The sequence below is a fragment of the Emys orbicularis genome, chromosome 5, assembly GCF_028017835.1.
Source record: "Emys orbicularis isolate rEmyOrb1 chromosome 5, rEmyOrb1.hap1, whole genome shotgun sequence".
NCBI classification, from domain to species: domain Eukaryota; kingdom Metazoa; phylum Chordata; order Testudines; family Emydidae; genus Emys; species Emys orbicularis.
The window spans coordinates 17,877,154-17,890,012 of NC_088687.1; positions in this window are offsets into that span (position 1 = coordinate 17,877,154).

The following is a 12,859-nucleotide window of genomic DNA, read 5'->3' on the forward strand; positions in this document are numbered from 1 at the left end:
CTAGTGCGACCAGTAGTGGCCTGCTAATCAAAGGCTTCATGCTTCCTGCACGTGTGCAGCTTGGCTGAAGTTTTCTGCAAGGAAGAGCAGGTCCAAGTCATGAAAGTAGGCACGTTTTCTGCCAAGCAGCGCTCAGAAATTCATTCTCTACACTTCAGTACATACAGTTCGGACACCCTAATGGAGGGCCACTCCGGCAACTTGCCAGGAGCCTGAAGAAGACACCTAATTTGCAAAAAATGCAGCAAATTGCTGCTACCACTCTCTTCAAATTGGAGGTGGCAGCCTGGAAGCCATAAATCCATGCTATGATTTGCATTGAGCTGAGTGGCCATCTCTGGGATCAATATGTTCTTTGACCTGCAACCTCCATTGGTCAACCTCACGTCTCTATAATGAAGACAAGGACAGCCGAGTGCCACACAGTAGAATCCTGGAACCACAATTTGTCCACTCCTTGGATAAAAGTGTCCATCATAGCAAAGTTGACATTACGTCTTGATTAAATTATTAGATCGAATAATTAGTTTCTGCCCCCCAGGAGATACTGAAAATGTTAAAAAGAGGCTGAGTTGACCCTTGTCTTTGAAGAAGCCATCTCTTCCTGTCCTTGAGGAGCTCTCATTTTTCCACTTCATTTTCTGAGTCGGCAGATGCTGTGCTTGTCTGGGGGGATAATTAATCAACTTGAAACTGTAATAGCTTCAAGTTGCTCAGAAGTGGCAAAACTGGTTTGGGACCTAGAATTATAGGGAGCCAGCTATCCCTGTAATTAGCTTTAGGTAAAGGTCCCCTTAATCGGAAAATAAATATCAAAACTACCAAGTGTTTACCAATGACTAGCACAGTGGTTACTGCCTTATCTGTTTCGCTTCTCAGATGTGCCTTATGTCAGCAGTGCAAGCTCCTGGCCCGAGCAGGACATGAGGCAGTACAAAGATGTGTTTTCGCAAAGAGACTCTCCTTTGTTCTCCTAAAGAAAGACCTGTAAGGTTTGCATGATGGATTAACTCAGAGTCAATTATTCCCAAGTGGAAAATTGCATTAATTCTCTGCAATCACAGTCAGGCACCAGAGACAGACATTAGCAACATAACTGTGCCACAAAGCCTGGGGCATCTACAGACCTTACACAAAAATGATTTCCTTTGGAATCTATGAAAGGGCCAGATGTGCCTCTTAGCTAAAAGCTGCCTTGGACTGGCATCTAGTGCTTGTGATTGCCTTATTGCCTTCCACGTAGGATTGGATGGGGGAGCAGAATATTAACATGGGCTAAATAGCAATATATTGGAGGCGTGGGGGTGGGTTTGATGTGCTTGGTCGGACTTGGTTTGCTTGCTGTGGACTTTGCCATGGGCTGCGCCTTCTTGTTGTGGACTTGGATCTGGAAGGGCCATAGGTTTAACAGTTCCATTAAGCCATGAGCGTGAGGGAGGGGGCGTCCAAAGCTCAGGAGGCTTGGGAGAGCAGTTCTCCAGTGAGGGTGACTGTGACCACTGTAAGCAAGGACCAGGAGAACTGTGGACCCAGCTCAGACTCAGCGGGGAGAATGTTGCTTGTGTTGCTCAACAGTGACTCCTCCAGCTAATTATGAAGCAGCAATCACCAACTTCAACCAGCAAGAGGGTGGCCATTGTGTGAGACCTTAAATGTAAGGAAGCGTACAGGTTTTCGACTCTTAAAATGCATTGGACAATCCTGATTTTAATGGTCCCATGTCATTCACTTATCTCTCTGCACCCATGAGGCCTCCTCTGCCATCAGGGTTTCTGCTAAGGGTAAGAGAGTTTACTTTACATGAGCCCTGCTGGTGGGTGCTGCTATGGGGAAGTGGAATTAGTGCATTCCCTGGCCAGCCCCACCCATTTTCACATCTCTACTGAGAGCCTACACCGATGGATGAAGAGATACTGTCATAAATCCAGCCTTTGGCTAAAAAACAAACTAAACTAAATGTGCTACAACAGCAATAAAAGCATCTAATGGATCTGGAAAACAACACTGTAAAAAGTATTTAGGTGATGTAATCTGATGGGCTTTTTCATCATCATGTTTCTCACACAATCAAAAATTCAAGTGTCAGCTTTTCATTTCGCTGTTTAAGATTTAAGAATTTAAATGCTAAAAAAAAAATGGTTTGTTGTTTGTCTGCTCCCTCCCATCCATCAATTATGGTTTGCAATTGAGTAATTAAATGCCGAAACTTTATTTCTTTACAAGAACAGCTGTTCCATTTTTCCTGGAAAAAAATTCTAGTTTTCATTAGAGCTTCCCTTAGGGACCAGGAATTTTCTTGAGCCATCACTGACTCACTGCCTGTAACAGCCACATTATTCTGTCATAAAGCTGAACATTGAGAGAATGCCTCCAGTTGTCTAATCGAATGAAAAATAGATAGGTCAAATCATCCAATTTTATCTCCTTTTAAAGTCACTTCAAAAATATTACCCAATCATGTCCCGAACATGACATTCTCAGCTAAAAAGATAGATGCTTGACATGAAATTGCTACAATATGAACATCCACTCAGAGTCATCTGCAAGCTATAGAGAGTTATCCGGTGCGAATATGAAAGCACAAGAAAAATTAACAAGCAAAATTAAAATAGTTTAAAAATGTGCAATGGGCCCTTTTGCTTTAATTGTCAATAAATAATTTAGTGCAACTCCCAAGTTCCTTGTCCTATGAAAATCAGTCAAATGACTACTGTTTCAGTGGTATGAGACTCAGAGGGGAGATGGGAGACATGCAGTGAGATTTAACCCTAGGAATACGGTCATCTTCCAGCAGGCTGCAAGCAAATAAAGGTTCAGGAGGGAGGGTGTTTTCTCCTTCCTGTACCCCTCATATATACAAGTGTATAAACTATATTTTAAAACACAAACTGTACCATAGACTGTATATATCATCTAAAGGTCCAGGATGAAGATCATGGTTGACAGCTCTGCTCCCCTGGCACAGTGGAACTCTCAACAATACGAGTAAAGCTTGTCTGTGCGAGAAAGAGAGAGCTTCCCAAGGGGGCTGATCCAAGACTGTGGAATGGACTCCCCAGGAACTAAGGTCGATCACAAACCTTACCATTTTCTGCTCTGTGGGCAAGACACGTTTTTTGACCGTGTCGTCTGTAAGATAAACACACAGCAACAGGTATATTTATAAAAAACAAACCATACCGAAAAACAAGACATTCCATTGTACACACTTCTCCCCTTGGGGAGAGGACAAGCAACACGTGACCAATGTTAGTCACATTGCTTAACCTGCTCCTTGAAGGTGCTTGGATGCTCTGCTGCTAAGCACAGAGCAGGGACTAGGGATACACATACATATTGTACAGCACAGAGAGAGGAGCATGCTACATAGTATGAGTGGGAGGTGTAATCATAGAATATCAGGGTTGGAAGGGACCTCAGGAGGTCATCTAGTCCAACCCCCTGCTCAAAGCAGGACCAATCCCCAGACAGATTTTTACCCCAGTTCCATAAATGGCCCCCTCAAGGATTGAACTCACAACCCTGGGTTTAGCAGGCCAATGCTCAAACCACTGAGCTATCCCTCCTCCCCATTAGCTACCCTTTATGTTCAGGAGTACATGGCTCAGGATTCATAACATAGTGAACTACATAATATCCATGTAACTTGGACTAAAGAACATGTGGCTTGCAAACAAATGCCCACACCAGAGCTCTTGCCCTCACGAACACAGGGCCGGCTCCAGGGTTTTGGCCGCCCCAAGCAACCAAACAACCAAACAACCAAAAAAACGCCGCGATCGCGATCTGCGGCGGCAATTCGGCGGGAGGTCCTTCGCTCCGAGCGGGAGTGAGGGACCGTCCGCCGAATTGCCGCCGAATAGCTGGACGTGCCGCCCCTCTCCAGAGCGGCCGCCCCAAGCACCTGCTTGCCAGGCTGGTGCCTGGAGCCGGCCCTTCATGAACATAAACAACAATGGCTCACAAAGTAAAGAGAAGAATCTCATTACTTTCCATAGACAGATCATATGCACTGGGGAAAGGGGGTTAACTCAGGATGGGTACACTCTTTGAAGCCATTGTTATTTGCTGCATTGCCAAGTACAGCAAGCTTCATTCTGGCAGGCCACAGTCCCACGTACACTCAAAATCACAACTCAGCAGATGCTGCTACAGCCACGGGGGAACCATTACATGTAATGACAACGCTCTGGTGTGCGCATAGGTGCCCTTTGATGCTTTCCTGCTTATCGGGCCCATTGTTCTCTGCCATTTCATCGTTTTCCAGATGCTTTTCTTAATCTGTGTCTAATTATTCGACAAAACTGACAAACAGAAACAGGTGGGAAAAATTCCTAGGATGTAGACACCGGGGTGAAATCCTGGTCCCTGGCCATTGACTTCAACGGGGCCACGATTTCTCCTCACGAGTAACCAAAGAGATCAATAATTCCTCCTTCAGACAGAAGATGGTCTTGAGGAAGGTACTAATGCTCTATTTGCACTAATCACTGTGTCAAAATGGCTGGTCCATTCTTTGCGGATGTTTCTGAAGGACCCTTCCACTTGAAAGGTTTCACACAGAAAGGGATGCCTTCTGCCTGCTAAAAAATAAGCTTCTTTTCTGTTCCTCTTCCTTCTGATTTTCTTAAAGACCTTTTCTACTGCAGCTACTCTCATCCCTTGGTTTCCCTTCCCCCTTTTCTATCCCTGGATTGGTTTTGCCTCTTGGGAAAAACTCAGGCACACAAAGCTGTAGATCCCCTTCAGAAGGGGGTTATCTAAAAATAAGATTAAACAAGGCAAGTTTATGTGTGTCCCAGTTTCCTCATCAATACACAGGAAAACATATCATGGGGTCCTGGTCTGTGACTAGGGCTCCTGAGTGCTACAGTAACAATCAATCAATCAATCAATAATAAAAAAACATGGCAGCCCTTTTGCCTCCTTTGATCTTACTCTTATAAACCAATCCCTTTCTGCTCCGCCTTTGCCACTCCCCCCCGCCTGTTGGTTCCTCCAAGTGCTTCAGCACTTTGCAGGATCTGGGCCTAAATGGCAAAATCCTGAAGGACTCAACCACTCCCCATTAAAAAAAAAAAGGGGGGGGGGCAATCAGCAGGGGCTATAAAAATGTGCATTCTAAGTATTCATGAAATAAGAAAGCAGCTGGAATGTTTGACAACAGCAGAGCTTCTCGAGACAAGCCAGCTCCATGGGTTTTGAACCATCAATGTAAATACTCTACACAGATGATGATGATTATTTAATCAAAAACATGCTGTGGATGTAGGTTTGTTTTTAAGAAAAGCTGTAGCTCTGTGGAGATTGTTGTGGCTGGTTGATGGTGGCCCAGACTCTGCACAGAAACCTGCAGCGTGTTTCCCCAACAGGGCTGGTAATCAGAGTAAAACATCAACTCCACCTGCTGCTGACTGAAACAGGGCCGGCTCCAGCGAAGGGGGGGGGGTGGGGAGGAAAAACCCGATTGAGTTGCTGCCGAAGTGCTGCCGACGAGTGAAGAGAGGGAGTGAAGGACCCACCGCCGAATTGCCGCTGAAGACCCGGAGGTGCTGCCCCAGCAACGTACGGAGTGCCGCCCCTTTCTATTGGCCACCCCAGGCACCTGCTTCCTTCGCTGGTGCCTGGAGCCGGCCCTGGACTGAAATAGCAATGGATTGCCCAGTGCTGCCCTGCTGGTGGGACAGGGCTTCATTGAAAAGGCAGCTATTTATCCTAAAACTGCCCTCAGGCAGCAGAATTAGGGATCAACTGTTAATGGATGCCCTACGGCTGCTGCCAGCCTGCTAGGATGGTGTTGCAGTGGGCATGTTCTGTCTGCCAGAGGAGTTATACCACCGTTCGATGTAACCGTTGCCTTTACATACATATTTGTGAAGAGGGACTTTGCTGCTCTTTGGTGAACCGAGAGGAGGTATGGGGTAGGACAGACACCCCTCGGCAAATTGCAAAAGGGAAGAAAAAATATCCATGCCGCCTAATGATTTTGTATTGTGGCTGGAGCCCAGCAACATGGGCTGCCAGGATCCAGGGATAGAAGCCTACCTACAAACCAATTCCAACGTGTAAATATAGCTTTAGTACAGCATGTTCTGTTCAGCGGTGACCGTCACATTGGGAGTGCTTCGAATCAGGATTGCTTTGGGGTGGGTACAGAAACACACTCAGCCACCAAAAACCAGATAAAAATAAAAAGGTACCACAAAATTCGAAGCTTTATTTAAGGAAACAGAGCACTGATCTGGGGGAACATTTACAAGCTTAACAAGAAGATAGTGGTGTATCATAGATAATAACCTTTTGCAAACATTTCAGCTAGAGATTTGAAAGTGCTTTACAAACGTAGGTAAGTGTTTACTGCAAAACTTCATTAGCAAAGTGGCAAAGCTGATCAAAAAGCCAGGGAGGAGGGCTATGAAATTTTGTACATTTCATCAAAAATACCTCCTCTTCCCCCCCCCCTTCATAATTTTGAAATGTCTATGTTTGAAAAATCTTTACCAGCATTTATCATCTCTGTTTTACAGATTGGGTGCCCGAGACACAGAAAGTAACATAACTCATCCAAAAAAAGAACAGGAGTATTTGTGGCACCTTAGAGACTAACAAATTTATTAGAGCACAGCAAGTCAGTGCAGAAGCAAATACGGAAGCCAGGTCTCTAGATTCCCCAGCCAGGTGGCTCAAGTCACTTGACTGTAGCTATCCCAACCTACATATGGCTGTGGCAGGATTTGGGCCACCATGTCCGAGGTCCTCCAAGTAGAGGTTTATAGAGCCTCGCTCAGCAGCAGAATTGGGCTGCTCCGCCATCTACTGGAATTCTTAGCTCTGAATTCCTAGCTTCAAGGTGATCATAAGTTTTAGGAAAAAAGGTCTCAGACCAACAGAAACTTTGGCATTAGAACCTACTTGGCAATCCTGTTTATTTAGTCCTTTTCTCCTTCTATCTATCTCCTTCCACCGTCTCGCCTCTTTTCTTCATGGTGCCTTTGTCGCTGCATTTAATAACTATAACAAAATAACAGAATAATACTATAGAATGGGCCTTAAATTGGCATAAATGGCCTTGAAATCTAAGACCATGACATCTCTTCAGGCCAGGAGAGAGGATGACACATACCAGGTTAGGGAGCCCTATTAGCTCGATGCTTCAACCACAAGATATTGGGCTTGGTGCAGCACTGACTGGGTGGAATGCTATGTGGCCTGTGGTATGAAGGAGGTCAAACAAGATGATCACAGGCCCCGTCTGGCCTTAAAATCCATGAATCCTTCCCCCTCATTTTTCTTCAGCAAACACACACCCTCCCTTTGCACACATTTAAAAAGTGCGGGCCAGATTCACTGTCGCCCTGCACTCAGTGTACTAATTCACACCAAAGCAAACTGAGTATAAACCATTACCATTCTCATTTTGCAGGGGGTTACACGCACCGAGCACAGGTAGAAACAGCTGCACAAAGTACAAGGCAATGGAGAATCTGGCCCAATTACTTTGGTCACATTCTTAACCTAATGCAGCCTTTGCTATGGTCTCTGTATGCAGTCTTGTCCCTTCCTGTTCCCAGGCACACTCTCTAAGGTTCTGGATGAACTGACCCCGTTGAGGTCAGGGAAAAGATGCAAGAAAACCATTTACAACCAGCCAGGTGTTTCCCAGAACATCTTTGAAAGAAGGGACCATGTTTGGAGATACCCCCATTTTTCATTTCTCTTAAGGAAAAGATTTTTCTTTGTCTGAAGCTCCTCTACACCAGCATTTTTCATGGTTATTATTTCTGACAGTTTGTTAATCATAATATGCTGCTCTTCTGTTCGCACAAAATGCTTCACACTCGAGCAGGCGGGCTTATCTCTTTCAGCCCTGAAAAGAGAGAGTCACAATTTTCTCAGCGCAACACCCAGTCAGAAAGAAAAATAGTGCATCAAAGGCTGCCCAGGAAATCGCCATCTTTGGGGACAGATGGGCTGCCTCCCTTTCCTTATGCAATATGTGGCTTTTGTTTTGCCACAGCTTTCCTACTTTCCAAAAAGCAGGATGCTGGGACAAAGTCATGCACGGCCCTGGGAATTTCCCTGATTCCAGCCACTGGAGTCCAGTGCAAATCCCTAGTATAGGCCAAGAAAGCCATGATTTGCCCTATAGGGTAAATAGCACAGGGCAGATTGTAGTTGTGCCTGTCCGTCCTACAGCTCTGCACTGGTATGACTATGCCGGGGTTGGACACCGATTGCTGAAATCAGTGTAAATTCCCAGTGAAGACGAGGCCTCAGAAACTAAAAATCACAGTAGGTTGAATTGCACTCAATTCTGAGAGTAGTGCCCAGCTCAGGTAGCTACGCCAGGCACTGGGCAGAGGCGTAAGTAGCAAGGGGAAGTAATCCTAATCTCCAGGCCCCAGATCAGTGCCACAGAAGTTATTGCAGCCCAATGCCTGGATTAGTCTCTGTAGCTCCTTGCATGCTTCTCCCTGCCCTTATCTCCTCATGCGCTAACGGTTAGAGTCTGACCTCATCTGCTCCATGTACTGGCTGAGAGTTGCCGTGAAGCAGTACTCTGCCAACTTTTGACTGGCTTTCACAGTGGTAGCACATGGCCGTGGAGGCTGTGGCAGGATTTGGGCCACCTTGCACATATAGTACAGACTGCACACGATACTACTACAAAAGAAATTGGAAATCCCCATCTTGGAAATCCTATGTCGCCATTTGGCCTCTGTGATATTAATATAGTGCTCCTAATTCAGTTACCTATGGACAAGTGTCCTTAATATTAAAAAATACACACTACAATTGGTATTAACTGGCACCCCGATGGAAGGCTCAACAGAGAATCCCAAGACTGAATGGGCCTGGAGAGTGAACTAATCTGTTTCCTTCACAGAGGATTCCCTTGTAGGTCAGATTAGAGGCACACTGATGGGATACAGCCTCCTGCTGTCAATGTTTTACTGTTATTGTGGACATCCATAGAGGAATTCAGCATGCAAGGCTGTTGGTCTGACACCTTTGACAAGCATTGAAGATACACACATAACTCCCACGCCCCAGAAAAAAATTGTAAAAGGGCTATGTGGCCATGGTGTTATTCATCATTCCAGAGAGGTCCTGACACAGACATGGTATAGCAGTCTCTTAACAGTTGTTCCTTGCCTTCCAAGGGAAGAGGGATCAATTGTAACCCCTTCAAAGGAACATTCAAAGCCTACCCATACCCCCTGCCTGTGTGCTCAAGTGGGATCCTGCAGCAGCCAGATGTTCCCCATGCTTGGTTATGGAGAACAGAAATCAATTCTTCAGTCAACAACTCTATTCATTCAAAAATATTTTGTTCAGTATCTTATCATCCCTCCAGGCTCAATGCCCACGTGAACTTTGCTCAGTGAGTAGCAATCAGCCTTCCAAAGAGAAAGAGAAAATGTAGTGTGGGAGTGGTTCTTTTACCTTTCATGATGATGCATATTCCTAGGTGGATTGGTTTATCAATACTGCCGCATTGTAAAGTTCCTTTTCATCTCCCCTCTGACCCCCAGCAAGCCTCACTCCCCTCATTTGCCAGACCAGTAGGAGAATCAATATCCAGTAGGGAGTCCTCAAAACATATATGATTTCATAGTTTCCACTAAAACAAAATAACCCCAACGTACTAACTCACCCAGGAGCTCTGATTTAAAGTGATATTTTATATATCCTCTGTCGTTACTGATTTAAGGCAATACCTGAAAGCCAGAGAGACAACCAACCAGCCTGTCCAGATTTGTTACAACAGTACAATTTATTTCTTTGGTGCCTAATAACCACAGCTTTCTAGGTGTCCTAGAGAAACACTAAGTTAAAAATACCATTTAAAAATAATACGTAAAATACAGAAAGGTCTGGGCCACAAATAGGGTGACCAGATGTCCCGATTTTATAGGGACAGTCCTGATTTTTGGGTCTTTTTCTTATATAGGCTCCAATTACCCCCACCCCCGTCCCAATTTTTCACATTTGCTGTCTGGTCACCCTAGCCACAAAGTTCAGACCCAGATCCACACTTCCCTAAATCTTGTGGGCATTTGTATTCAGGGGTGGGTCTGGGATCAGTCTCTAAACCAAATCAGGATGCTGTTCCCAAACCTTTTATGTAAAAATAAACAAAATAAATAAAAAGATTGGGACTGAAAGAAAAACCTGAAAAGTAACTTTTCTTAATTACGTGACCACCTCCCTCCCCTAAAATGATCACTAAGAAATCTCTATGGAAACAGCATATGATCGTTTTTCAAACAGCATTGCAGTAAATTCATATAACATACAATAAGCCGACAAAGCACTAGGAACCATACAAGAGATTCCAATAACATGCCTTGAAGCCTATGCAATCCCAGCCTTGATCCCATAGGAGTCATTGACAAAGATCCCATTCACGTCAATCAGACCAGAATTTGGCACTAGAGAAACTAGAGAACCAAAGGATCATGTGGAAGATCTGATAAAGATCGTGACTTAATAATGATTTTGCATAATATTAAGGCAATTAAAAAAAAAAAAACCAAATTCTATTTTAAATTTCTCATCCCCATCCACAGTCCAGAAAGGTAAAAATCAGTGAGTCAGACTCAGCCTTCTCTGTGATATACAAGACTGGTATTCAGACTCAAATTCAAAGTTTTGTTCTGTTATCAAGTGATTGACTCCAGCTACTACAGGGGCTTCTTACCAAGCCCATGCTGGGCTATGATCCTGAAAAACAACAGAACTGCTAACCACCTGGATGAGACCTGTGAAGCTTACAGGCAACTGGTCCATGACTATGGAATGCACTTCTTCAAGAAACTAGAATAACTGTAAGCTTCATCACCATCAGAGCGAAGCACACTCCTCCTTCATAGCTTTCCCGCAGTAAAAACAAACCAACAAACCCAAAGAAACAAAACACACACCTAACAAAAAGGGAGAGACAAGGAGAACCTTGTATTACTTTACAATTGTTAAAGTGCTCAAATATGATGTCAATTAACGTTATTATCTTTTGTATTGTGGTCGTTTCTCCTAGGAGCCCCAATCCTGGACCAGAACCCAACTGTGCTAGGTGCTGTACAAACACAGACAGAAAAAAAGGACCTGCTCTAACAAACATCTAGATAGAGGAGAGATTTTTTTGTGAGATGCTCTGTTTTTCCTCCAAATTCTGGAGAACATTTTTTACAACACATAACCTTTTTGTCTGGCATAACAAAAGGAACATTTTTATGAGCCACAGCTGCAGAAGAATCTATTTCTATTTTGCCATAATTACTTTTTGTCCACCAGTAGAGTCATTAACAATAGGGTTTTTTTGTTTTTAACCAGGTGTATTTGTAGCCCTGTGGTGTCCCTTCAAATGAATACATTTTATAGCAAGGATGATGTTAATATTAATGAAGATTGCTTTCCAAGCTCCTCCACTAACCAGACATCTCTGAAACATTAGAGGTGAAATTCTGGTCCCACTGAAGGCAATGGCATTGATCTCTATGGGGCCACGATCTCACCCTAGAAGAAAACCCCCAGAATGGGTACCATACCACATCTGCAACATTTGCCTGAGTTAATGATGTTTTGCCTTTAATATCTCGCAAGGGGAAAAGTAACTTCTGATGTTGATTATGAAGACCCACTCAGCATAGCAGTGGCTGCGTGGCATGGAGCCCAGGGAATCTATGTACTCACCACGTGATGACACTTTCCCCACACAAACAAACAAGAAATGTTCAAACAACAGAGGATGAAGTACGATTCCTCCCCCCGTTTCACCATCTTATACATTTAAGACAATTAATTATGTAAATACTGGGCAAAGGCATAGCTAAAAAGGACTGCGGAGAAGATTTCCACTAGCATTCTTCATCTGCTGCCAAGCCTGCCCATCATCTGGCATTAGTCTCATCCATCGGCACAAGAGAAGAAAGTGGCAGGCGCTGCAGCACTTGGAGATTTCTCTCCCTGACTGACAGCTGGTGCTGTCAGGACTCATTACTGCTGGGGGGGTGTGGACCTTCTGGCAAACCCAGCACAAACTGAGGAATTGCACTATCGTTGCCCACCTGTCAGCTCTCATCCAGGGACAGCAGAGACTTGACTCCCTTTTCTTTTTTCTCTTCTCTCAGAATGCTTAAGATCTTCTCTTCTCAGTGGGGGGATGAGCCAGCCATTCTCCCTCCCCCGACAGCTAGCTGGGAGTCTGGGCACGCACACAAATACTTTTTGTACCTCATTTAGGATGACACTCATCCCTGCACAAAGGACAGGTACAAGGCCTCTGTAAAATGTAACACCCACTCAAACTCTATTTCAGGGGTTCTCAAACTGGGGGTTGGGACCCCTCAGGGGGTCTTGAGGTTATTACATGGGGGGTTGCGAGCTGTCAGCCTCCACCCCAAACCACGCTTTGCCTCCAGCATTTATAATGGTGTTAAATATATAAAAAAGTGTTTTTAGTGTATAAGGGGGGTCGCACTCAGAGGCTTGCTGTGTGAAAGGGGTCACCAGTACAAAAGTCTGAGAACCCCAGCTCTATTTTGAGGCATTTCAGTGGTACAAAGGGCATTGTCCTGGCTCTCGGCAGGGGGCTAAATGTCATCCTAAAGGAGCAGAGGGATATTTACTCTCTGATCCAGCAAAGCATAACATTCCGTGTGAAAATCGACCCACTGGAGCCAATTTTGCCAAGTTAATCTGAACCAGTATAGGTGCAATTTAAACTGATTTTAGAGTGTCTACATTAGAGGTCTGCAATGGTGTAACAACCTTTTACAATGATTTTGTGACATTACTACAAGTTTTCTAATATAGACCAGCCCTGCAGCCTTATCACAAAGTGCGGAACTACACT